General features: G+C 46.2%; 1 protein-coding gene across 1 annotated transcript in view; it reads left to right on the top strand.

Moving 5' to 3' along the window:
* CCBE1 (collagen and calcium binding EGF domains 1) overlaps positions 1-27984 on the top strand; it is a 178410-nt gene that overhangs the window by 31706 nt on the left and 118720 nt on the right. The window lies entirely within an intron of this gene.

Genomic DNA, 27984 nt, shown 5'->3' with positions numbered 1-27984 from the left:
TACAAGGTCTTTGGTTGATTACCTCCCACCCACCCACCCTCCCCCGCCTCTATCCTATTTGTTTTTAAACAAGTCCTTGAAACTTGGCTTCTGTCACCTATGCACTGATGCTCTCGCCTCTCTGCTCAGTGGTTCAGCCTCACCTCCTTGAGCTCCCTCATGTTGCTCCCAATGGGTGACCAGTCTGGAAGCTGTGCTTGGGGTCAGGCTCTCTTGCTAACCTGTGGTCGAAGCCTTTGTCCTTGGATCTCCATGTTGAATGGAGCCTATCAATATGACAGTCACAAACTAACATCTAAAAGTGGGACACTGAATTTTAGAACCAGAAGAGACCAGCCTTTCATGATCAAGCTTCCTCTTTGTTTAGATGACAATGTTGAGACCATAGGAGGCTGAGGGACTGCCCTCAGTCACACATCCAGGTAGTGGCTGTCAGGGTCCCCACTGGGCCTCCTGGCACAGGTTTTAGCTCTCTCCCCACAAATGCCACATTGCTGCTACACAAACGCACCTGCTGGAACAAAACACGTGCTTTGTGATTTTTAGTTAAAGGTGAGCATTTTTTTTCCTCCTTTACTAGTATTTCTACTGTGTGTGACTTTATCCAGGTTGGCCAGAGAGAGATGATTTATGCTCAGAAGTAAAAGCAAAACTCCTGTTAATGCTGGATATGTTTATTCACTGTTTATTCCAAGGACTCAGCCATCAAACAATAAAATGTGTTTTTTAATTCTTCCTGTCGGTAATTCTAATGCTAACCAGCCTAGTTTTAAACCATCAAATTATGCTCTTTTTAATGTGCAATTTTAGCAATGCCTAAAGCTTTCTGGCTACATATGTGACCACAAATCAGCAGTTTTATATATTAGTGTTGCTTAGAGAGCTGATTTTTTTTTTTTACGATGTGTGTGCATTATAAGCATTTCAATTTTGTAATTAACATGACAGCCATCAAATAACCCACTTTTGATATAATTTCTTATTCTCATGACAGGGTCAGTTTTAAATTGGATAGTAATTAATATTTACACTTATACTTGATTTTTAGCAAAATAATAGATTAGTTCAGTGAAAGGCAGTTACCATGCCTAGTTCTGAATTTTTTTACTTTTTACTGCCAGCATGGAATCTCTTAATCTGTTTATAGCAGCATTGGCATTGAAAGTAGATTTAGAGTCCTAGCTGGTTTGGCTCAGTGAATAGAGCATTGGCCTGCTGACTGAAGGGTCTCGGATTCTATTCTGGTCAAGGGTACATCCCTCGGTTGCAGGCTCTATCTCTGACTGGTCAGGTCGTGTGAAGGAGTCAACTAATCAGGTGTCACTCTCACATGGATGTTTCTCTCTTCTCTGTCTCTCCCCCTCCCTACCACCCTATCTAAAAATCAATGGAAAAGATATCCTCCCGTGAGGATTAACAAAAAAGACAAAGAGAAAGAAAGAAAGAAAGAAAGAAAGAAAGAAAGAAAGAAAGAAAGAAAGAAAGAAAGAAAGAAAGAAAGAAAGAAAGAAAGAGAAGAAAGAGAAGGAAGAGAAGGAAGGAAGGAAGGAAGGAAGGAAGGAAGGAAGGAAGGAAGGAAGGAAGGAAGGAAGGAGAAGGGAAGAAAGAAGGGAAGAAAGAAGGGAAGAAAGAAACAAAAGAAAGAAAGAAAAGAAAGAAAGAAAAGAAAAGAAAAGAAAAGAAAAGAAAAGAAAAGAAAAGAAAAGAAAAGAAAGAGAGGGAGAGAGAAAATGGATTTGGGGGCTTACTGGATGACCTTGACCTTGGGCAGTTGCTTAACTTCTCTGAGCTTTAGAGTCCTTATCTATAAAGTAGAACAATGGTACTAATCTCTTAGGATTGCTGAGGGAAAAATTGGCAGAATGAGTGGAAAGCACAGGGTACTGTGTTTAGCATAGTGTAACTCAAGCATTTCAAACTCAAAGGCTAACACGGGCCAAATAAACAAGGTTTATGTGGGCCACAAAAAAACAAAAGCCTCAATTTTCATAGAAAAATAGGTTTATTTTTGATAGAGACATGCTGAATACAAAGGGTTGAAATAAATGAGTAATCGTTAACACAACAGAACATTTTAATAAAAAATATTTTTTCTTGAACATTAACTTACCAGACACTGAATAACTGCACAAATAAGCATAACGTAAATAAACCTATTTTTCTTGTTCTCCGAAAGCAAAATATTTCCTGTTGCGCACACCAAACAAGTCAGTACAAGACTAATGATGTGGCAATTGGCTGCTAAAAGATTTGCTGCTAGTATTAGTGGAGAGAAATGGTGCGCCAAGGGAAATTAATGCAACACTATTATAGTAATCAGTTATCAACAAACGTTGTAGTTTGTTATTAATAATTATGTATAACAGGATATTGTAAAAATTAAGTTATGAAATTTTTATGAAAACATTTTTTACATACCGTTATATTGGCTGGGCCACAAAAATATTCATTGTGGGATCATGTGGCCTGTGGGCCATGAGATTGACATGCTTGGTATAACTAGTCCAAATAGAAGCCTTTAAACTATGTGATTTGTTATTGGTTTTCTATTTAGATAGTGATGAGCCCTCCAATATATTGGTGTTATTAAGCAGGTGGACTTAAAAAGTAAGAAAAGACCAGTTAAGTTTATCCTTAATAGAGTGTGAAGAGTTTTGATGTCTCCTTCCTTTGAAGGAGTGGCCTCCAGCGGTCTCAGGGTGTCTGTGGAAGGCCAGTTTGGTTCTCACCAGGCCCTTGGGGACAGGAGGGATGTTAGCTAGCTCTGTGGCATTGGAGACAAGAAAAATGTCATTCCCTGAGAGAGTTGAAGGAAAGGGTACTATGTCAATAGGAATGTTTTTCCAGGCTCATGCCACAAATCTACATGATTATTTTTTGGAACATGGTGAGGAGGAGGGCTGAGAAGTAAAATCAGAATAGTCCTGCGCAGCTTTCTTTTCAGAGTTTCATTTAGAAGCACCTTTATACTGGGACTGGGGCTATACTGGAACTGGAATTCCCTTCTACGCCTGGAAGTCCCTTTCACTTGGCTCTGAGCCAAAGTGGGACGGTACTGGTAATCTCTCTTTACCTCTTTACCCTAGTGTCACAAAATGTTTTTTGTAGATCAACTTTGCTGATCACAGAAACCAAGGATGTAGAAAGAGCCTAATTATCCCATTACCTTCGGGGTCAGGCTAGACTCCTGGCCACATGACAGATCCATCACTGCTGATTGGCAACATCTGTCAAAAGAGATTCAGCTGGAATCCTCCTAACTTGTTCAAACTCATCAGTGATGAAAGAGGGCTGAGTTTCCCTTGATTCTTTGATCCAGGGCTGAGGCTCCCTGGGGGGAGCAGGTTGGGGTATTGGGTGGAGGAATTGAGCAAAAAAGAGAGAGAGGGGGGAAAAAAGAGAGAGAGAACTCATGGACACAGACAACAGTGTGGTGATTGCTATGGAGGAGGGCATTGGGGGAGGTGGAGGAGGATATAGGGGGATAAATGGTGATGAATAGAGACTTTACTTGGGGTGGTAAATATACAATACAGTGTACAGATGATGTCTTGTAGAATTGTGCCCCTGAAACCTGTATAATTTTGTTAACTAATGTCACCCCAATAAATTCAGTTAAAAAAGGATTATGCATATATGCATATAAGTTCTTTGGTTGATCTCTTCCCATCCACTCACCCACCCACCTCTGAGATTTGACTTATATGCATATATGTATAACCCATGGACACAGACAATAGTGTGGTGAAGGCCTGGGGCATAATGGTTAGAATACCAGTCAGGGCACATGCCTGCGTTGTGGGCTCAGTTCCCAGTAGGGGGCATGCAGGAGGCAGCCGGTCGGTCGATGATTCTCTCTCATCATTGATGTTTCTATCTCTCCCTTTCCCTTCCTCAACAAAAACATATTTTTAAAAAGGAAGTAGAAAATCTTACCTTTTTGCAACAGCATGGATGGGCCTGAATATGATTTCACTTATATATGTGGAATCAAATGAACAAAAACTAACAAAATAGAAACAGACTCATGGATACAGAAAACAGACAGCTGTGAGAGGGGAAGGGAGTTGTGTGGCTAGGTGAAAAAGGTGAAGAGATTAAGCAGAGAAAAACCCCAGGCACAGATAACAGCACGGTGATTGCTGGGGGGGGGGGGGGGGGGGGGGGGGGAAGGGAAGTTGGGAGAGGTCTAAGAGGGCAAAGTGGGGGATAAATGGTGACAGAAAGAGACTTGATTTTGGGTAATGAGCACATAATGAAGTATGTAGATAATGTGTTATAGCGTTGTACACCTGAAACCGGTGTGGTTTTATTGAGCAATGTTACCCCAATAGATTTAATTTTTAAAAGTTATTTTCAGTGAAGTTAAGAAATATTACCCAGTACTCAGATTCATTAGCTTTCCATGACCTGGAAACAGTCCATTCTTTTAAAAAAATAAAATAAAAATACCCCACTGACATATAATTGACATACAATATCTTAGTAGTTTCAGGTGTACATCATAGTGATTTGATATTTATATACATTATGAATTCCCCATGATAAGTTGCCATCTATCACCATACCAAGTTATTACAATATTATTGAGTCTATTCCCTATGCTGTACATTGCATCCCCATGGCTTATTTATTTTATAACTGCAAGTTTGTACTTATTAATCCCCTTCACTTCCTTCTACCTCCCCCCCCCCCACACACACACACCCTCTCTTCTGGTAATTACCAATTTGTTTTCTGTATCTATGAATCTGTTTCTATTTTGTTTTGTTTGTTCACTGTTTTGGTTTTTTGTATTCCACATGTAAGTGAAACCATACATTTATTTGTCTTCCTCTGTCTGACTTAATTCATTTAGCTCAATATCCTCTGGGTCCATCCATGTTGTCTCAATTCTTAATAACCCCTCAAAAAGTTCATCTTGACCTGTAAGTACTATTTTTTCTCAAGCTGCACTAGTCTTTTTCTTTCTTTCTTTCTTTTTTTTTTAATTTCTTTATTGATTAAGGTGTCACATATTTGTCCTCATCCCCCCATTCCCATCCCACACCCCTCCCCTTGGATGCCCCAACCCTCTGTTGAACTTAAGCATTGGTTAGGCTCATATGCATGCACACAAGACCTTTGGTTGATCTCTCCCCCCTCCCCCCACCCTCCCCTATCCTCCCTCTGAGGCCCGATAGTCCGATCGATGCCTCCTTGTTTCTGGTTCTGTTCTTGTTCATCAGTCTATGTTGTTCATCATTTCCCCTAGATGAGCGAAATCATGTGTCACTAGAGATATACTTATAAGAATTGAATGTGCGACGAGCAATAATAGTTATGCTGACAGGCAAATGAATCAGTCTGTAGTGAGTTTCTTTCTGGACCAACAGTTCTTTTGAGACCCAATATCAATGTCCACCGGTTCCCTATGAGTACATGTCGGCACTGACCCCTCAGCTCTGGATGGTGGACAAATGTGGTAATGCAGGTCCGACTCCCTCTGGTTTGGTCTCGGCTGGACCCAGGGGCACTGCTTCACCCGGATCCAGGGGCCCACGGCCTCACCCGGACCCGGGGCCAGGCTCACCCGGATCCAGGGGCCCACGGCCTCACCCGGACCCGGGGCCAGGCTCACCCGGATCCAGGGGCCCACGGTCTCACCCGGACCCAGGTTCCAGGCTCACCCGGATCCAGGGGCCCACGGCCTCACCCGGACCCGGGGCCAGGCTCACCCGGATCCACGGGCCCACGGCCTCACCCGGACCCGGGACCCAGGCTCACCCGGATCCAGGGGCCCGCGGCCTCACCCGGACCCGGGACCCAGGCTCAACCGGATCCAGGGGCCCGCGGCCTCACCCGGACCCGGGGCCAGGCTCACCCGGATCCAGGGGCCCACGGCCTCACCCGGACCCAGGTTCCAGGCTCACCCGGATCCAGGGGCCCGCGGCCTCACCCGGACCCGGGACCCAGGCTCAACCGGATCCAGGGGCCCGCGGCCTCACCCGGACCCGGGGCCAGGCTCACCCGGATCCAGGGGCCCGCGGCCTCACCCGGACCCGGGGCCAGGCTCACCCGGATCCAGGGGCCCGCGGCCTCACCCGGACCCGGGGCCAGGCTCACCCGGATCCAGGGGCCCGCGGCCTCACCCGGACCCGGGGCCAGGCTCACCCGGATCCAGGGGCCCACGGCCTCACCCGGACCCAGGTTCCAGGCTCACCCGGATCCAGGGGCCCGCGGCCTCACCCGGACCCGGGACCCAGGCTCACCCGGATCCAGGGGCCCACGGCCCCACCCGGACCCGGGGCCAGGCTCACCCGGATCCAGGGGCCCGCGGCCCCACCCGGACCCGGGGCCAGGCTCACCCGGATCCAGGGGCCCGCGGCCCCACCCGGACCCGGGGCCAGGCTCACCCGGATCCAGGGGCCCGCGGCCTCACCCGGACCCGGGGCCAGGCTCACCCGGATCCAGGGGCCCGCGGCCTCACCCGGACCCGGGACCCAGGCTCACCCGGATCCAGGGGCCCGCGGCCTCACCCGGACCCGGGGCCAGGCTCACCCGGATCCAGGGGCCCGCGGCCTCACCCGGACCCGGGGCCAGGCTCACCCGGATCCAGGGGCCCGCGGCCTCACCCGGACCCGGGACCCAGGCTCACCCGGATCCAGGGGCCCGCGGCCTCACCCGGACCCGGGACCCAGGCTCACCCGGATCCAGGGGCCCGCGGCCTCACCCGGACCCGGGACCCAGGCTCACCCGGATCCAGGGGCCCGCGGCCTCACCCGGACCCGGGACCCAGGCTCACCCGGATCCAGGGGCCCGCGGCCTCACCCGGACCCGGGACCCAGGCTCACCCGGATCCAGGGGCCCGCGGCCTCACCCGGACCCGGGACCCAGGCTCACCCGGATCCAGGGGCCCGCGGCCTCACCCGGACCCGGGACCCCGGCTCACCCGGATCCAGGGGCCCGCGGCCTCACCCGGACCCGGGACCCAGGCTCACCCGGATCCAGGGGCCCGCGGCCTCACCCGGACCCGGGACCCCGGCTCACCCGGATCCAGGGGCCCGCGGCCTCACCCGGACCCGGGACCCAGGCTCACCCGGATCCAGGGGCCCGCGGCCTCACCCGGACCCGGGACCCAGGCTCACCCGGATCCAGGGGCCCACGGCCTCACCCGGACCCGGGGCCAGGCTCACCTGGATCCAGGGGCACACGGCCTCGCCAGTCCCAGGATTCAGCCTCACCCGGACCCAGGGGCGCATGGCCTCGCCCGGACCCAGGGGCACGTGGCCTCACCCGGACCCGGGGCCCAGCCTCACCCTGACCCAGTTCCCAGCCTCACCCGGACCCGGGGCCCAGCCTCACCCTGACCCAGTTCCCAGCCTCACCCGGACCCAGGGGCACGTGGCTTCACCCGGATCCGGGACCCAGCGGGGTTTCGTCTTCTTGATCCCAATTCCTGTTGGTCAATTCCCTCTCAGCAATTCCTTCGGCCATTTTCTCAGAGTTCCAGGGCAGCCACCGCAGAACTCGTTGGGCGGCGGGCTCGGCGAAGCTCCGGTGTGACCGGTGCGCGGCGGCGGGCTGGTCCAGGGTGGCTGCGTCGGCCCTTGGGTCTGCAGCGGTGGCCGGTCGCCGAGCGTGCGCACCTGGCCGCTTCCGGGGCGTTGAGATTCTTGAAGGACTCGGAGGTCAGCAAGCGCGTAGTCTCCCGCCCCATGTCTCCCAGGGGCTCATCTGTCCGTGCTCGGCAGCGAGTGAAGCCTTCCCCTCAGCCGGAGACCGCTGGGGGAACTGCGCCGAGCACGTTCCAGGCCGCCATTGTGTCGCCTGAGCCGTAGTTTTTAAAGTGTGGTCTTTGGGTCACCGGCATCAGCTTCATCCCGCGTACCCCTCTCTTTTATTCTAGTTGTATAGCATCCGCTCAGTTAGCCCTCCGGTGGTTCTGGATGGTGTCTGCTCTGCTCTCCCGTCGTAGTCTCAAAACCGTTGTGGTAGGCAGCAATCAGGCTTCTGCCCTATGCCTCCATCTTGGTCCTTGTTTGTATAGTTAAGTCTTGATTGTTGTTGGTGTCACTGGGAGGAATTGTCCTCCAGGCCTATTGGCCGTGCGGATCCTCTGTGTCTATAAAGGAAGAGTTGCTGTGCGGGAGACACGCCTATGTGCCGGGTCTTGGTGCAGCAAGGCTTCGGCGCTCACTGCGTCTGCCTCTTGAATATGTCCCTTATGGGAGTGGTCGAAATCTGGTGTCATCTCACACCGACCACTAGATGCCCTCATTTCTGGGTCTCCAATGGAGTGTAGGTCAGCTACTGCCTGTGGCCCCTCAGCAGGAATTACAGCATCCCTTATATTCGTGACCTGTTTCGGTGTCTTCCCCTTTTGGCTGCCTCCCTATCGCTCAGCTTCCCCAATTTCCCTAGGTGGTCGCTCTTGATACCCCCCTTTGTGGGCTGAGTGCAAAGTCTTGGTGTTGTTAAGCCTTGATTGCTGTTGGTACACTGGGAGGATGTGACCTCCAGTCCAATTGGCTGTGAGGATCAGCTGTGTCTATGCCGGGAGACAGCCCCATTCAACTAGACTTGCAAAATTGTAAAAGCCTCTGTGTTCAGCTTGGATGGGGCGGAGTTACAGGGCGGAGCCTACCGCCTTGGCTTCCCGTCAGCCCCGCCCTATGAGGTTCCTGTGTCTCAGTGTCCCTCTGTACTCCCAGCAAACACCTCTGAGAGAAAAGTGCCCTGGAGTTTCGCGCGCTGCCAAACAGTCTAGTCTCTCCCCCAATGAATCTGGATTCCCAGATTCTCTCCCGGAACTGGGTCTCCGTGTAGTCAGAATTGGGGCTCACCTCAGTCTGGCGCTTTTGTCTCCTTCCCTCCAGGGCGACTCAGCGGCACAGTCAACAGCCCATCCTCCGCGCACAATCCCGTGCGTGCCTCCGGTGCTCTGCTCTTCGCCGCCTCTCTGCATCTCTGCCCCACAGCCCAGCTTTCCCCAGTAGGAGCATGGCTTCCCCAGGTCTTTCCCGGAACTGGGGTTCAGTGCAGTTGGATCTAGGGGTTCAGCACAGTCCGGAGCTTTTGTCTCCTTCCCGCTAGGACAATCCAGCGGCACAGGCAACAGACCCTCCTCTGCGCACATTCCCGTGCGCGGCTCCGGCGCAGCTCCTCTGTGTCTCCGTCCCACAGCTCAGACTCCCCCAGCATGAGCCCGGCTTCCCAGGGTTTCGCCGGGAACTGGGGTTCAGTGCAGTCGGAGCTGGGGTTTAGCACAATCTGGCGCTTTTATCTCCTTCCCGCCAGAGAACGCCAGCCAGGCGGCCAGCCGCCCCTTCCTCTCCGGCTCCGTCTTCCCCGCACGCGCGCGGGCTCGTGTCTCCGCCTGTGTCTCCATACCTCAAGCTTTTACGGCTTCTCTGATTTTCCTTGTGGTTTTCTTTTTCCTTCTAATTGTGGGCATTTCAGTCAGCCAGCTTTCCTGTGGTTCTGGATGATGTCCGTTTTGACTTTTAGTTGTGTTTTTGATATTGTTGTGCCCGGCTGTAGGTTAGGTGTTTAACCTATGCCGCCATCTTGTTTTCTCCCTGCACTAGTCTTTTTCTTCCTCCAGGTCCTGTGGCTGCTCCCATGCACAGGAAGAGAACCTTTGCCTCCTTATAATGCATCTATTTCTGCTGCTTCCTGACCGCAGACGGTTAACCCTGTTTCCCACTTCAGCGTCACTTTCCCAGGTGCAGTTTGGTGGGGGGTGGGGGAGAGGTGGGAAAGGGATGGGAGTATATTTTCAGGTGGGACCTTCAAGGCAGTAAGAGTAGAGGAAGTCATAATAAAAAAAGATGCTCAGCTCAGTAGCCCACAGGAGTGGCTGTAAGGTCCAAGCAGAGAGTGGATTAGAGGGTGACGTATGGTTGATTCTAGAATGTCTGGGGAGCTTTCCCAGGGCATCAGAAATGTTTGAATGCTCACATTCCAGCTGAGATAATAACTTAGAGGACATTGCACTGAGGGTGCCCTGGTGCTGAAGTTTTCCCTGAACCGATTATCCAGGCTTACACCGAAGGGATCAGGCACTTTCAACACATCACTTTCTGAGTCTACTCACGTTAGGAGTAGAATGATACTCCATGGAATGATACAAGCTGAGGGGAGCAGTAGGTTAAATGTTGTCCATAGGAGGAACCTGGAAGAAACGGGGCACTCTGTGGAGGTTCGGAGCCTATGTTTTAATGATGCTTTGTGGCCCCTCCCCATTCCACTCAAAGTGGTGTCCAGGCAGAGGTGGGACCGGAAACGAGCCTTACTGCTGTGCATCTGTCTTGTTTTTTTCTAAAAGTAGATTCTCTTGGCCCTAGCTGGTTTGGCTCAGTGGATAGAGTGTCGGCCTGTGGACTGAAGGGTCCTGGGTTTGATTCCATCAAGGGCACATGCCTGGGTTTCGAGCTCAATGCAGTGGGGGGGCATGCAGGTGGCAGCCGATCAATGATTCTCTCTCATCATTGATGTTTCTCTCTCTCTCTCTCCTTCTCCCTTCCTCTCTGAAATCAATAAAAATATTTTTTTTTTTAAAAAAGATTCTCTTAGATAATTCTATGGGAATTATTTTCATTCTGTAGCAGAAGCCTTTCTCTGGGAAGTAGTTTCATGGATTCTGCCATATTTCAGATCCCCTCTATGGCGCTGAAGCTGGGAAGAGAGGGCTGCAGGGGACTGGCTCTTCAGCTGGGTAACCATGGCTCACACCCCTTCCAAACTGCTGCCAAACAAGTGGACAAAGCCAGCCTGTGTCCCTGAGCCCCTTTCCCATATGCCCCGAGAGGCCACCCTGTCATGGTCATGTCCTGCCACTAGGGACCACAAAGCTCTGACTGAGCTCCTTGATGCTAGCCTTGGCGGGGTCACTCCTGGAGCTCCTGCACCTGGACTGGGGTAGCCTATGCCCCATCACTGCACCACATGCTCCATGAAGGTTTAGATTTATGAAACCTTTGTCTCCCACCCCACCCCCTTTTTCTGTTATGAGAAAGGGATGGAGGGTGTGTGTGCTATTAAAATCCAACAGTAGCCCAGGTGGCTGAAAGAGTGCACTTTGGAATCATTTAGACATCGGTTGAATCTAGACTCACTGCTCAGCAGTTACAAGGGCAGCGGGGCCCTCTCCTCACCCTCTCAGAGGCCCCGTTTCCCCCTCTGTAAAATGATTGTCATGAGGTTGAAATCGGCTCTTGTGTGTAAAATGCCTGCCATGTGTTATTAAAATACTCTAAGAACAGTAGCTGCTCTTTTGCATAAAGCCTTAACTTGTAAACAACTTTTTTTAATTTTGGAAAATTTAAGCAGGAGCGCTGGGTGTGGATTTTGACTTGCATTTCTGTAAGTCGACTGCCGGCCATGCAGAGTGTATTTTCTGGGCTTATCTAGGGACTGGAGGAGCCGAGCCCAGAGGCCTGGCCACCAGGTTCAAAGCAGGCGGCACACAGATCTCCTGGTGGCCACTCCTCTCCAGAAGATACAGGGAGGGATAGAAGTTTCATGAAGGTTCTAGTGTCTGCTAACAAAACAGTAAATGTGTGTTGTATTTCATGGAACCTTCCTGTCCACTCTTAGAAATATACATTGAACTTTAAAAAGTCTCAACAGGACCATTCAAATTGTCCACTTCACAGGCATGTGGAAAGTCCTATAGTTAATTTGAAATGTGTCGAGAGATCAGACCTAGAGATTTAAGCAGGATCAGCAAATGACAGCAATTAGCACAAGATGCTCACAGCTCTAATCTGGGCATCTCTGAGAGGGGGCTAGCATTGGTTGAGAAGTAAAGGGAAGTGAAGGGTCAGGCCCTGTTCATGGCCAACTTCTGGGCTGTGTGGGAGGTGGCCTAGCTGAGTTGGTTTATAGGCATCCAAAGTTTCCCAGTTCCAGCTGCTGGTACCTGGCTTTACAAACTCATCAGCCAAGGGATTCTAGAAACATCTGAGCTTGAACAGTCTCTCCCATGGTTTCTGGCCACAGGTTCTCCAAGCATTTATGTCCCCAGGTCTTCAAGACAAGACAACCAGCCAGTTCCATGGATGGAGGGGAGGAGGGGACAGGAGTGACACTGCTACCTCACACTTGTCAGTCAAGCCCACTGTTCCTTGCAGTACGTGGGAGACCTGACATAGGTCAACCTCAGGCTTTTCATTTTCATATATTCTTCCCCTTTGCCTTCATCTGCCTCTCTCTGTCTTTTCCTCTTTGTCATGAACTTCAGTTCTGATGTAAGGATTTTCTCAGATATACTGTTATGGTGGCTCTCTGAGAGAGTCTGGAGATAATGGTATACGCAAAATCCAAAATTGTTTCAGCTTTTGGCAATATATTCCCTAAATATCTCTATCTATCTCTCTCTCTCTCTCTCTCTCTCTCTCTCTCTCTCTCAGAGCACTTTTTAATTTTTTATTCACTTAAAACTCTTCAAGGTTGAAAGCCTTGGTTTCTTATTCAAAACCAAATTTATATTTCATTTATTCCATGAAAACAATTGAAATGTGTACCGAAATAATGGAAAATTGTGAAAATTCTGCCCTTTCTTCCACAAGTACCAGTTGAAAATAGCATATTTGAATACACTGGAGGTTATTATTCACAGGTGGAGGGGCAAGTCTATAATACAATGCATTCATTTATTTCTGTGACTCTGGACTCAATTATGCAAAGTGGCCAGAATTTTTCAAAGGAAGGAAATGAACAGCATTTTCTGTTAATCCAGTTGGTAGGAGCAAGCCTTGCAGAGTAAACAGGGTCATTACAGATTCTGATTTCAAAAGCAAAATGGTCATTGTTGAAAACTTGGAAAAATGCAGAAAACTATGAAAGTATGAAAATAATCCATTATTGCGTCATCCAGAGGTAGCCTTACTAATGTTTTAGTGTATATCCTTTTTTCTGTGTATATGTGCACATGTTCATTTCTTGTTATTGTGATATGCACATACTGTTAATCTTATTTTTTCATATATGGTGAATATTTCCCATGGTATTAATTATACAGAAATTAAGGTAATTTGTAACAATTATATTTGGGGATGACTTTTAACACATTCCATTTTATTGAGAACATTTTGAGGCTGAATTTGTTTTCATTGACTATATGGTAGATATTTTTAGGCAGACATGAAGCCAAATGTAAATAGGGATTAAAGAAAAAAAGAGTCTGGGAAACTGCCACCAAAGTTTTTTGGGTTTTGGTGTTTTGTTTTTTTTTAAAGAGTATAGAATCAGCATCAACTTTTTGCTTGAGTCACTATTGCTATTATTAGATAAAGTCAACACAGCACATTTCTTCTAGAACTTATGCTCCCATCCTTCAAAACATGGAATGATCTGAGCCTATTGACTGTTTCGCCAAGGCTGGTGGTCCCTAGTGCTGGATTAGGAGTGAACATGGGCCCAAAGTGACTTTCTGAGAGGACCTGGTCCTCATCTTAGGCTTCACATGTCACGGACAGCCCCATGCTCTGCTGATGGTTAAAGCATATGGATCAGCACGTCATCAGCAGCCGAGACGCCCTGCACGCCAGGCCCTCCACAGGAAGCACAGTTTCGAAAACATGGTTGCACAAGTTCAATCAAAAACCTGCTGAGAGATTTTATGAGGGATATTTATGTCTTCAGGGCATCTGTTCTTAACCATAGTAGGTCACAGACCTATTTAAGAGTCAAAACAACTGGCCACATACATGTGAAATTCTGCGTTCATTTCACAGGGTTTGTAGTCCCCTAAAACCCACGCTTCTCCCCACGTTGATAAGTCTTGCTTTAGATACTCTGAGCTCTGTCCTGCATAGCACCAGCATTGCCTGAGCACTGGCCTCTTTAGATGACCATGCTCATTCCCTTCTCGGTTAGGATCATCGCTTCCTCCAGGTGGGGTTCTTCTTGGGTGAGGTCCCTCTCAGGCCAGGCCAGTCCTGCTCCCTTCCCTAGTCCTGCAGGAAACTCACACATTCTTGGCCTTGACACATTCTGAGGATGATCATCCACCTTGGTAGCCTTTGGGGATTTTACATTGTGAGTTCAGCACTCGTCATTGTGGCCTCCAAACTCCAGTGGACACACCATACATTTAAGTTGTTCCCTGGAGCCCCTCTCACTGGTTTGAGGCAAAGGGAGAGTGACTCCATTAGCTTCCTGCAAAGAAATTCTCTCTACCTCTCTCTTACATGGCTATTTTTTGATATTCTTAAGGTAGGTGATGAGCCAAGTCTAGTTGAATTGGTTCCAAAACCACTTAGTATGCCTTACATAGTGTGTCTGCTGCTTCCTTGGAATAAGGGAAAAGGTCTTTGCCACATATTATTTTGTCCTAGTTTATGGGCAATCTGAGACAGAAAGTATTCCATTTTAACATCTTAACCTAGGTTGCTCCTTGCAGATGGCCAAAAGTAGGGGCCTCAATAGGATGGGATTTGGGAGGGAATGTGTTTGGCTTGGGAGAAGTGCAATGGATATGCTTCTACAGGAATGATTCTGAAAGGGAACAGGTAGTTTTTTAACCCGGCTCCTATTTTCTCTCACTGAGAAGCAGAAGGGACATGTCCAACATAGCATGACATTTTCCACAACCTATTATACTGCGTGTGTTAAATATCCAGATGGGAAATCCTGGTTCTCAGAAGCCACATGTGAGCTTGTGGCATTCCTGAGACCCCTAAACCAACAGATGACTTACATTGGGAGCAAGTGTAGCATCTTGATATGATGGATATAATTTTTCATCATTTTTATTTACTAGAGGCCTGGTGCACGAAATTTGTACTAAGGTAGGGTCCCTAGGCCTGGCTGGAGATCAGGGATGATCTGCGGGGCTATTGCCGGGGCGATCGGGGAAGCCCCCCACTGGCACCTGCCTTGGCTGGCCGGCGGCCTGCGGACTGTGGGCAGCTCCTGCATTGAGCATCTGCCTCCTGGTGGTCAGTGCACGTCATAGCGACCAGTCATTCCACCATTCTGTCAATTTGCATATTAGGCTTTTATTATATAGGATATTTAATAAAAGCAGAGACTTGAGAGCAAGAATTTGAGATTCCTATTTTTCACTGATTCCTTGTGGGAAGCAGGGAAGTCTTTTCTTTGGGTTTTAACCTTTTGCACTCGGATGTTGAGTGTGACTTGACATGGTTAGCATTAGAGTAAAGGAATTGAGAAAAAAGCAAGCAAGTGCAAAGGGTTAATTCACTCATTGAGGAATTGGTAAAGTTATTCCCTTGGGGAAGAGGTGGTGAAGAGTCTCTGTCCCCAGTCGTCCTCCCCCTCTCAAGCTGGGAGTTAGTGATAATATGGAGGGAGGGATAAGAGGTATTAGGGATACACCTATACCCAGAAACACCTCCCCACACATTGTACCAGTTAGAGACATTTTTCATTTAAGAAGCTTTGAAATGGCAAGTGGTCTCTGAAAAGGATTACCCACATGGATGTTCAATTAGAAAATCAAATTGTTCTTCTGAGGGTGATTGCTCTAAAGAAATAATGAGACTGGAAAACAGTAATTTCAGAGCATGCAGTTCTTTACCGGAGGACAGGTTGAAATGGCTTGCTCAAAGTGGTGCTTTCTGTAGCCAAAGAGCATAGCAAGAGCATACTTTATACCAGTGGTCGGCAAACTCATTAGTCAACAGAGCCAAATATCAACAGTACAATGATTGAAATTTCTTTTGAGAGCCGAAAACCGACGTCTGCGCATGGGCCACGAAGTTTCAATTGCACTGTACGTGCGCGCCCGCACATGGTATTTTGTGGAAGAGCCACACTCAAGGGGCCAAAGAGCCACATGTGGCTCGCGAGCTGTAGTTTGCCGACCACTGCTTTATACCATCAATCAAGAGACACCCCTTAGAGGTGATCCAGGTCAGTGTGTCTCAAACTATTTTCCACAGAATACAATCCTGTGGATATTTCAGACAGGGAGAGGAAGGGGTTATGCTGAGAGATGTTTAGGAGGCATCACTTGCATCCCTGGTTTGGGCATTCATGGTACATTTTAACACATTAATAGTTCTGATAAAACTCACCATTCAGGAACTTGTCTAGTTGGGTTAAAGAAGTGTTTCCCAAAGTTCCTGAACTAAGTGTTAGGACTTGTGCCATTGGGACATCGAGCATTTCACTCGTGGGAATATTCTCAGTTTCCTAAGCAGCTGCTATGACTCAAGATGCATTTCAAGCTCTGGTTAAATTGCTTTGAAACCAATGGAAAATATGCTCAAGTGGCCTCTATAGTGGTTTGTTTTCTTTATCTTGAGGGTCAGTTTGAAATTAGAACCACATATTTAAGTTAAGGTCTGGTAAAAAGATAAACAGGATTAAGTAATATTACATGGGCTTAAATAACATGAAATAATTGGATACATGAAATGCACACAAATATGTTTATATATGTGTGTATACATCCACACAGGCTTTGAGTGCAGTTTAAGAAAAAGGAGTTTCAGATAGGACTTTGATAATAACTCATGGAAATAAATAACTCATTTAAAATATACAAAGTCTTTAGTTTTAATACATCCAATTATTTTATAACTATGCTTTAGATTAAAATATTGAGGACGGAAGCTATGGCTGGACCCTGACTCCAATGTAACCGATCTTTTCTTTAAACAAATATATAGGAGTTTAATAGCAAATTAAAGTTCATCTGGGGAGGCAGAAAGAAAAGCCATTGATAGTAAATGATCAAAGTCTGGACTGGAGCCACCCACCCACCCATCCACTCATGCACTTAATAATTTTTAAAAATTAATTTATTTTAATTAAATTTATGGAGGTGGCATTGGTTAATAAGATTATATAGGTTTCAAGTGTATGTTTCTATAATACATGATCTGTATATTACATTGTGTGCCATCCACCACCCAAAGTCAGATATTTGGTCCCCTTTACCCTTTATATCCCCAAACCCCCTTCCCTCTGGTAACTAGCATACTATTATCTGTGACTTTGCATTTCATATGAGTGAAATCATAGGGTTCTTAGTTTTTTCTGACTGACTTATTTTGCTTAGCATAAGTGACAACCAAAGTATCCTTCAATAGAAGACTGGGTAAGAGGATGTGGTATATGTATACTATGGAATACTACTCAGTCATTTGCAGCATCATGGATGGACCTTGAGAATATTATGAATTCACTAATTTTTAAAAGAATAACATTTGCCCTAAATTATTTTATCTTCAGTATACTCCCTGTGAGCTGCTTTATTACTTCAACATTGTGTTTTAAATAATAATTTTTCCCTATAGTGTCATTTTCATTGTAATAAACCCACCAATGTTTCTCACATTGATGTTTCTCTCTCTCCCCCTTCCTCTCTCTCTCTAAAAATCAACATAAACATATCCTCAGCTGAGGATTAAAAAAATTATTTCTACCACATCGTTTTGTGCTTTTTTCCTTTTTTATGATGCTGCTGTCTTTTTATTTTCCTGTCTTCTTTTTAGATATTTCATCTAAATATTTTCCCCTCTATCTTTTTTGGAAGTTAAACACTTTATTTATGGTCATTTGGTGGGTTACTCTTAAATTTTTAATCTGCACACTGACCTTCAAGTCTAACATTAATAAATACCTGTTTCTTCTCTTGAATAAGATAATATTTTATTAGAATATTTAAAATTGTGATCATACCTTTTGTAAGTTTTGATCAGTATTTTGGATATATCTTCCAATCCTTCAAACTATATTTTTTATTATTAGTTTTTACAGTGGCTGATTTATTTTTAGATTTCACCACATGTTTATTCTGTCTTTGCTCATTTTTCCTTATTGCATCTCAGAACTCCCTTTCAAAATGGTAACTGTCCTTTCTGATGAAATAAAACCCTTTGGCAATTTCTTTTGCAATGTGCTGTTCATATTTAACTTCTTATTTCCTGAAAATTCTATTTTTCTTTATTTCTTGAATGCTAGTTTAGCTGTTCACACAATTCTAGATTGATAGTTATTTCCTAAAAGCACTTTGAAGTTATTATTTCATTGTCATCTGGCTTCCATCTATAGCTGCTGAAGTCTGATGTCAGTCAAATTGTCATTGCTTTGAAGTAATCTATTTTTGCTCTGTCTGCAGACTGTCTTTGCTTTCTACATTTTTATTGTGCTGTATCGCCCTCCCCTTTTTTCACTAATTAGAATTTTTTGTGGTTTCAGAATCTGAGAATTTTGTCTTTCATCAATTCTGGGGAATTATCAGCTCTTGTGGCTTTAAATGCTGTTTTTCTATTCTTTCTTTGGGTTTCTAATTAGATGTGTTAAACCTTCTCATTCTCATAGATTTCCTGTCTCTTTCTCTTTTTTTGTTAATCTTCACCCAAGGATATTTCCCCCATTGATTTTAGAGAAAGTAAAAGGAAGGGCGGTGCGGGGGGAGAAACATTGATGTGAGAGAGACACATTGACTGGTTGCCTCCCGCACATGCCCCGACTGCAGGGAATGAACCTGAAACCCAGGTACATACCCTTCACCGGGAATGGAACTGGAGACCCTTTGGTGCACCGGCCGACGCTCTACCACTGACCCACACCAGCCAGGGCAGACCTCCTGTCTCTTAATCCCTCTTTCATTTTTCAGTTTCTGTGCTGTTTACTGGGATGTTTCCACAGATAATTATAATTCAACCTTCAGCTGTGTCTAACCTATTTAACTCATTTCTGAGTCTTTAATATCAGTTATATATTTTGCATAATTAGAAATTGTAGTTTCTTTTTAAAATTTTCTTGGTCCTTTAAGTAATTTGTTTCTTGCTCATGTTTAGTTTCACCTATTATTTCTTCAAAATCAATGATATTTTACATTTGGGTATTTTACATTATTATTTGAAAATTCAGATTGATTTCCTAGGGCATTCTAATTTTTAATTTTGTTGGTTTTGTTTTTTGCTAACTCTAGCTCATGGAATTTTGTTTCCTTAGTGTTTTGTAATTTTTTATTGTGAACTCATATTGTGATTTGTGGGAATCCCAAAAAGCCTGGCTTGTGGGTTTGCCTCTTCCAGGTACCTTGAAATGCTTTTGAATTGGAACTGCTTTCAGTTAATTTTGCAGCTTGGGGATCCCACATCATAGAGTTAGGAAGAAAAGCAAACCCTGAAGTTGTGTGAACACAGATCATCTCTGATTACAGATTCACAGGGGAGATTTTTTCTTTCCATCTGAGCTGAGGCCCAGACAGGTTTCCTTGTTGTGCTTCGCTGCTGGTCAGCAAGTTTTTCTAGCCTATCCTTTCTCTGAGAATGTAGCCTTTTGAGGGTCCTGTTGCCATTAGGCAAAATGATTGTCTTTGACTTCAGTTTGAGGTTTAACATATTGAGTTTGTTCTAGATTTTACTTCCTAGTTGGGTTATTGAGACCCAAATGATTAAGAAGTTCTTTATTTCATTTTTATAGATTTACTGCAGTTCCTCTAATTTTGCAGGCACATCTGCCTGCCCTGTTTCACTTTCCATATTGGCTGTGTTTCCCTTGAGGTCACAGATATTCATCCAGAATTTGACTAAGCTTTTCCTATGCTAAATCAAGGTCTGACCCTTTGTTTTGGTGTTGATGCATTTATACAACTTATTTATGTTTGGGCCCCACGTCAAGTAGAATGTTGATACCATAAAAGAAACCTAATATTTTGCCATATATTTTTATGTATGAAATGTTTTTTTTACAAATTCTACATTACATCAGAGTGTGTGTAATACAGGAAGGAGCAGCCTGTGTTTGGATAGGTTGGCTGGCCCTTCATTCTCCTGGCTACTTAACCTCTGAACAGTTTAAACTGCTCTCAGTGTTTTGCCTCAAGGGCTATTCCTGGCTGAAGGTCCTTTAATAACACCTTCAGGGATTGAAAACCTGGAAACCTAGTTTAATGAAATGTACAGATGATGCTAATGGAGAGAAGTGTTCCCACTGTCCGTAGGGACAGGAGCTCAATAGCAGGAAGAAAAACTCATGCTAAAGTCAATAAATAATGAAACAAGAGAATATGCCTGCATTTGGACTAGAGAAAATTAATGTATCTTCAGAAAAATGATCTTCAGTGATTCTCAAAGCAGTCATCCTAGTGGGAAAATTGAAGCCAGAGAGGAAATGTGAGAAAAAGGGATGGGAAGCTACACTGTAGTTGTTTTCAGCTAACTGGTTATAAGCTGAACAACAGGGAGTCTTTCTTTTTTTTTTTTTTGCGGGGGGGGGGGGGGTCTTTCTTAATAGAAAAAAAATGTTATGCTTATATAGCAACACAAATACTTGCAGAATGCTTGGCTGCTGTTTACATCCATCACCACAGGTTACTTCTGTCATAAACTGGATTTTACAAGATATTCTTCCTGTGAGCTCCTGGAATATGAGTTATCCAGGTGTCCTTAAGAAAGAAGGCTCTTTGTTGTGTGTTTTTTTGTTGTTGTTGTTTTTTTGATCCTCGCCTGAGGATATTTTTCCGTTGATTTTAGAGAGAGTGGAAGAGAGAGGGAAAGACAGACAAAAACATCGATGTGAGAGAAACACATCAATTGGTTGCCTCCTGCATGTGCCCTGACCAGGGCCCAGGCAGGGGAGGAGCCTGCAACCGAGGTATGTGCCCTTGACAAGAATCCAACTGGGACCGTTTGGTCTGCAGGCCGACACTCTATCCACTGAGCTAAACCAGCTAGGGCAAGAAGGCTCTTTGGATCATCCCCTCTTAATGACAAAGTTATTTAAGCACAGAATACTTAAAGCCAATTTTAACAATTGTATAGCCTTAAGAATGAATGCTTGACTTTCCCTTACAATCCTCTCCTTGGTTAACTCTATTTCCTTTTACTTTGTAAAGTTATTTTTAAATGTCAAGTCGCAGCCAAGAACCTACATCTAGGATGGGCCCTTCTCTGACTCCCCAGCCATCAGTGATCTCTTTTGAGATTCTGATGTCCTTGTGCCCCTTTGTGGGCCCTTGTTTCCTCATCAGTGAAACGAGTAGCTTGGAATGGCTCTCCTGACTCGGTCTATGGAGAGTCTTACTGCCCTTAAGCAGCAGCCTATGGCACAAACTTCAGTGCTAGTTATTCATTGTCTTATATTGCAGGCTGGTCTTGGCTTCACATCCTGATTAAGTTCTTGTGGACATCTGTGTCATATTTTATTTGAATCCATTGGACAAACTATGGCAGTCCAGTGCTGAATCTAGAATAGGTAATAAAAAATGGTGACTATCCCAGATCTTCGCTGTCTCATATTTCCTATTATCTTCTCACTCTAAGATTCCCATCCCAACCACCAATGCTTAATATTAGGGCTCTTGATTATGGTCAGTTTACTTGTCAAACCCCAGACTTCTCCTCCCTTGATGCAGGGTTGCCACCTAGTGGGAAAAAGTTGCAACTGTAGGCTATTCAGTGCCATGCTCCCCCACCAACTCCCACCCCCCTGCTACTTCTTTAATTGATGAGAAGGAGAAGCAGGAGCTTTGGAGTGAGTTGCAGCAGTGTGACTAGAACCATTCTGTCCTTACACATAGTACAGTAGGCTGAGGTCTGCATCATGTGACATGAAGGAGTTGATTTGGGTTCTACTGCTCAGAGGTCTTTACCCAGTGACCTTTCACGTCTAGTGTTAGAGGCTCATTCCACAAATGCCTCTTTACAATATTGTGTTGCCCTTGCTCATTGTTCCTGGACATAAGTCAGGACTGTCAGTTACAATGGAAAGAAACCCAGCTCAGGCTTATTTAAAGCTAACAAATGGAGTGTATTGACTTATGTAACTGGGAAGCCCAGGGATAGGCTGGCTGTAGGCAGGTCAGAAACCGTATCATCAGGATTCAGCCTCTTCCCATCTGTCTCTTGGCTCTGCTCTTGGCTTTACTTAATGACACTTATTTTTCACTTGGTGCCACCAACCTCCCTCCCCTCCCCCCCCCCTCCCTGAAGCTTACTTTATTCCTACTCTCCAAATTATGCAAAAGTCCTGGGGTATACTATTGGGCCATGTATCAATCCCTGAACCAATTACTGCAGGGAGGAAAGAGGGTGGGGGAAGAAGTTGAATTCTGGTTGGCCAGGTCTCAGTCATGTGCCCACCTCAATCCCATGGAACAGAACTACCCAGCAGAACCCTGTCTGGTTTCTTGACCCACCAAAGTGTCAGGTTTAACAAAATGAGGTGGTTGGAAGCCACTAACTTTTGGGTTAGCCTGTCATTCAGTAACAATACAAGAGCAGCAAACTGCTGTCTCTTCAACAACCTTCATGAGCAAGTGAAGACCAGACACGTTGCACATTACTTTGACTATGATCTCAACACAAACGTGCTATAAAAAGAGCTGTTTATGAAGAAAGATTAAATGATTTTTCCCCCAAAAGGCTTTCAAATAATGAGTTTGGATAAATAAAAGTCTTCCTCCTGCCAGCAGCTTGTTGGCGGGCTGCCTCCTTTTATCTCAGGGAGCCCGTGCGGCATGCAGCGTGAGAGCAAGAGGCAAGGCTGAGCCCGCTGGCTGTCCCGGCTTTGCCGCACATGGTGGGGGCTTACAGGTCCTCAGGGACCTGCAGAATTTCCTCAGACAGATGGATCTGGGGGGCAAGTGCAATGAGGTTTATTGGTATATTACAAAAGAGAAAGTAGGTTCTCTTTCTAGAATTTTGATTCCTTTTTTCCTCTCCTCCCCAAGGCATATAGCCTCTTTCTTTCTCCAGAACCTTGTTAATGACGGGGCAGGAAGAGAACTAGGGTGATTTTGGGAGGACCCCTTCTGCCTGCCCAGTGGGTTTCTCCTGGCCTTCCCTCTCCCTCCACCTACAGGCCCTGCCCCCAGCTTCCCCCAAACTGTTCAGAACCAGGAGGCGCATGTGCACGTGTGTGCTTGGGAACCCACAATTTCCTCCTTAGGACGAAGTCTCCCAGCTGGGGATCCCTGGACCCCCAGAGACTGCACTGTCTTCTATTTCTTAGCAGATGCAAAGGGACTTCTTGCTGGAAAGAAGAGGATACAAGCACCCCCTCTTGCCCGTCCCTCCTCACTCAGTCAACCAGTAATCACGGAGCTCACACACCAAGCCAGATGGCGAGCACTCTAGACTCTGAGAATATGTACGTGAGCAAAACGGACAAAAATTCCTGTGGTTGTGGGATTTACCTTCTGAAGTGGAGGAGAGGGAGAGGCAGGCAATGAGCACATAAAACACACTGCAAGTTAGGAAGCTGTAGCTGAAATGAAAACTAGCCAGCGCAGGGTCAGGAATGGGTGATGGGGTTGCAGTGATGGATGGTGTGGTCAGAGAGGTCGTCTCATGAAGAAGACAGCATTTGAGCAAAGACCCAAGAGAGATTAGGGAGCTGGTTACGTGATATCCGGGGGAAAGTTATTCTGGGAAGAAGGAACTCTCAGTGAAAAGAGCTAAACTGGTAGCAAGGAAGCCTGAGTCTCTGAGTGTCCTGAGCAGGTGAGAGTAGATAGGTCAGGGGCCACGTGGGCCATTGGAGGGACCTCTTCCTGTGACAGACATGGGAGCTGTTGGAGAGTTTTGAACAGAGGAGGGACAGGATGACTTGTGTCTCAGAGAGGTGACTCTGGCTGCTGCTGAAGAATAGACTGCAGGGTACAAGGGTGCACACAAGAGATTTGTAAGAGAGTGTTGGATGAGAGATGGTGGTGGCAGGGCCCCTGGAGGTAACTATAGAAGAGGTGAGAAATAGTGGGATTTTGAGAGCATCTTGAAGGTAGAGCCTACAGAATTTGCTAATGGATTGGGAATATTTGGAGTGGGGAAAAAGGTCAAGGATGAATCTGAAGTTCTTGGTCTGTAACCAGGAGGATGGGGCAGCTGAGAAAGCAGGTTTGGGGAGAAGATGAGCAGTTGCCATTCTGCATTTGGGTGGGAGGCTGCTAGACACCAAATAGAGCTATGAGTAGGCACTTGGATGTGCAGGGCTAGTGGTCAAAGGTGAGGATCAGGCTTAAAAAAATGTTTTTATTGATTTTTAGAGAGAGAGGAAATGGGGGTTGAGGGGATCATCGATCAGCTGCTTCCTGCATGCCCCCTACTGGGGATGGAGCCTGCAACCTGGGCATGTGCCCTGACTAGGAATTGAGCCAGCAACCTCTTGGTCATTGCACGGGACGATGCCCAACCAACTGAGCCACACTGACCAAGCCAGGAACAGGCTTTAACGAAAGAGCCCTTCCTATTAGACAGCATGATGACTTGGGTTAGATTAGTTCTCAGAGCAGAGTGGGCACACGCTTTATCACTAGGTACCAGAATGTTCTCTAGCCCATCTGGTCTTATGACTGCCATCTCTTCCACAAACTTGTGGACATTGTGGTGGTGACAGAAATACAAGATGTCTCACAGCACCATCCAGAGTTGTCCGTGACAACAGGGTCGGCCTGGCGCACAGATTGGCCTGTTGGCATGATCAGATAGAGAGCTGTCTTCTCTGATCCTGTGTGTATTTAAGTTTGGAGAGCTCAAAGACAAATTTATTTCCATCACCTCATGTCACATGGGGGTAAGAGAATTCAAAGTAGAAGACAAAAAATTAGGATAAATACCATTTTATTCTGAGAGAAGCCAATAAAAGAAAAAGCACTTTTTCCTGTCTTATTTCTTCTTTTTTTATTGAAAAAAAAAAAAACTAGCACTTTCACTTAGTTGATCCTTGTGTAATATTTATTAATTGAAAATATTATCCCGAAGGATGGACGTCCAAATCTGGCATGTGTAATCCACTTGCAGGTAATAGTTTCCAGTAAACCTCTATCAATTTCCTAGGGTTGTCATAATAAAATACCATAAACTACGTTGCTTAAAACAACAGACATTTATTCTCTCGCATTCTGAAGACCAGAAGTCTGGAGTTACAGGAATGAGTGAGGTGGTGGGACACTGATGAAGCCTGGGAGATAGAGTGACCTGGCCAATGTCATGATAGGGGCTGGTGGCAAATGTCTGTCTCTGAGATTGCCCGAGGCTCGCTATGTCAGAAAGCCTCTCCTACTTGAAACCGCTGTGGTTGTGTGCTTATAGTCATGGGAAGCTGAGGACCCACTGTTTCTGGATCATCCTGTTTTGTAGTCACCACCTCATCACAATATTTGAAAACTTGATTGTGTCGGCTGCTTAAACTTCAGGAAGCGTAGCTCGGTATTTTGTTCCCTTACTCCCTGGAGTATAATGAGGTTGGGAAGTTGTGTTCATTAGATGTCAGTAGTTCCAACAATCACAAATATATTTTTAAAAATTTAGAAAACCATTCACATCTATTGCATGTTTCAGAAGTGATGCCGACATCTTTTCTCCACCACTTCCTATCCCTACCCCCTGAGGTCCCCTCATCTCAACTCCAGGATGCTCTTGTATTTGTAGCTGAGTCCCAACAGTTCTATCATAGCCTTGGAATGGTTATATCACAGGCCAAAGAGAATTTGAGCCTTAAATGTTACGGTCCAGCCAAGGAGAAGGAAATATCCTGATGCTCTCTTCCACCTTTGCAGTGAGGAGTCAGGGCAGCTAGAGTTGCAAAGCACTTCTCTACCAGAAGCTCAGAGACGGGGCAGGCAACTACACATCATCTTAAATTGCATTTCTAGCGAGCTCAGCCTGGCCAGACCACCCTCCTCTTTATGCGGAAAGGTGATTCTGCTACTAAGTTCATATTCACCCCCCATCATTTGGAACAACTTATTCCCAGTGGCCTTGTGGTTTGGGTCTGTATGCACTGGGGAACATGTTTAATGAAAACCACACAATTCATTTTGACAGACTTGGCCCATCTCTCCCAAAGTGAGTCGCTGCTCGTGACTTACTCTCTTCTATTTTCAGTTTGTGTTCTTTGATTGCAAAATCAGGCATTCCTTTGAATTCACGTGTGTCCTTATAAACAAACCAGCTGTGTTTTCAATGGCGCCCCTCTCCCCTCTCTGTGGCTGTTGGTGGGTGTGTTTATTCTTCGGAGGGGGGGGGAATGGTAAACAATCATTAGTAAACAGATCCCCCCAGGGTCCTACTGCTTACCATAAAGGCAAAGGTGTAGCCCTGAAGTGCTGCCCTCGGTCAGTGGGATCCTAGCACGGGCAGGATGAGAGTCAGGAGAGTTTAAGACCCTTCACTGCTACATGGAGGTACACGTTCCCCAGGTGTGGTCCTTCAGCGTGCTGACCCAGGAAGTACCTTGTCCCTGTGCAGACTTGTCTCAGTAAGAAGCAGGGTGGCCAGTGCACAGAGCATGGCTGGTGAGATAGGCGAGAGCGGGGTTTGAATATTGGCTGTGCCGTCTCATAATACTGTGACTTGGACATGTGCCTTGACCACACGACATGCCTCAGTTTCCTTTTGCAAAATGGGAGACAGTGATAGTGTTCCTAGTTGATACAAGTGTTGAGAGACCCTTCCAAGGACCCGGCGCAGGCACTCACTGGCCGCAGTGATCAGCGTGGTCCACTGGCCTCATCCTGTCGTTGGTAGCTCCTTTTAAATCCCAAACGATGTTCAGTTTATCACATTTTCGTTAGATTTGGCCCTGGATAACATTTGCCTCTTACCAAAAGTCTAAATACATCTTAAAGAGAATATTTAAAAGAAGATGTTGCAGACTCTGGAAATAATCTCAATAGATGAGGTTCCCCAAAGTTCTGAGAAATGGCAGGATTGTTGAAATAAATATGCAGCTGTATGGTGACTGGTTTTACCAGAAGCTCTGAAAAGTGGGCAGGCAGCTTCACACCGTATGAAACTGCATTTCTACCTTGAAGGGCAGATCAGACTGAAGGGCTATGCACATTTTTTCATCCCTGTAGGATTTCAGATGAGTGGCCTCGTATCGGCTGGTAAAGGAGGTCCCTTGAACACGTTGATAAGAGGCAGGAAGCATCCTTGGACATTGCCACAGAAGAGAAAATACCAAGTGAAAGTCTGGACCTGGGAGGAAGGGGGACAGATACAAGGAGGTGGGAAGATGCTGAGAGAAGGCAGGCCTTGCCTTACTCAGTGCCAGGGTGGGGAGTCTGAGAGGACACGTGCAGGCAGGTTTCTTTACACAGCAGTTATGGGGGTGTCTGATAGTGCTGGAGTCTCAGATGGAATGTGAGAGTTCAGGTCGCCAAGGGTGAGGTCTGTGAGTTGCCTATGGCTTGCCACTTGTGTGACAGGTTTCCCGTGGGTACTTAAGCTGATATTTCTGATGTTAAGACAAAAAATGAAGGGACAGTGGTTGTGCCCAATTCCCCGCCCCCCTCCAAAACACAGATCCTCCCTTTCTTTTCTTTTAAAAAAAAATGTATTTTTTAAATTGAGTTTTACAGGGAGGAAGTGAGATGGATAGAGAGTTACACACATCAATGAGAGAAACATCAATCAGCTGCCTCCTGCACACCCCTTACTGGGGATGGAGCCCGCAACCAAGGTACATGCCCTTGACTGGATTCAAACCCGGGACCTTTCAGTCTTCGGGCTGACTCTCTATTCTCTGAGCCAAACCGATTAAGGCTCTTTTCTTTTTTAAAATATGTTTTTTATTGATTTCAGAGAGGAATGGAGAGGGAGAGAGAGATAGAAACATCAATGATGAGAGAGAATCATTGATCGGCTGCCTCCTGCATGCCCCCTACTGGGGATCGAGCCTGAGACCCAAGCATGTGCCCTGACTGATTATGGAACCATGACCTCCTTGGTTCATAGGTTGACACTCAACCACTGGGCCACACTGGCTGGGCAAGTTGGCTATGTTTCTGAGAATGCTTCAATTTTTAAGTACTTAACTCTAAAGGATAAATGGATCCTAGATCCACTTGTACAAATCTTACTTTGAGGTGAGTGGTATGATCCATTAGTTTATCGAGTACCTGATTAATCTTGCAAGGCATGAAGGCCGCACACTGACTTTATGAGCTCAGGAGCTGGGCCTTGTCCTTCCCAGTGGGCAGTGATGGAGCAGACAGGAGCATTTTCAGATGTGGAGGCCCCCAAGGTCAGCCTGGCTCAGATCTGACCCTAGTAATCCTGGAGTCAG

Source organism: Cnephaeus nilssonii, assembly GCF_951640355.1.
Source record: "Cnephaeus nilssonii genome assembly, chromosome: 11".
Taxonomy (NCBI): Eukaryota; Metazoa; Chordata; class Mammalia; order Chiroptera; family Vespertilionidae; genus Cnephaeus; species Cnephaeus nilssonii.
The sequence above is the reverse complement of the archived record's forward strand: the minus strand, read 5'-3'. Positions and strand labels throughout refer to the sequence as shown.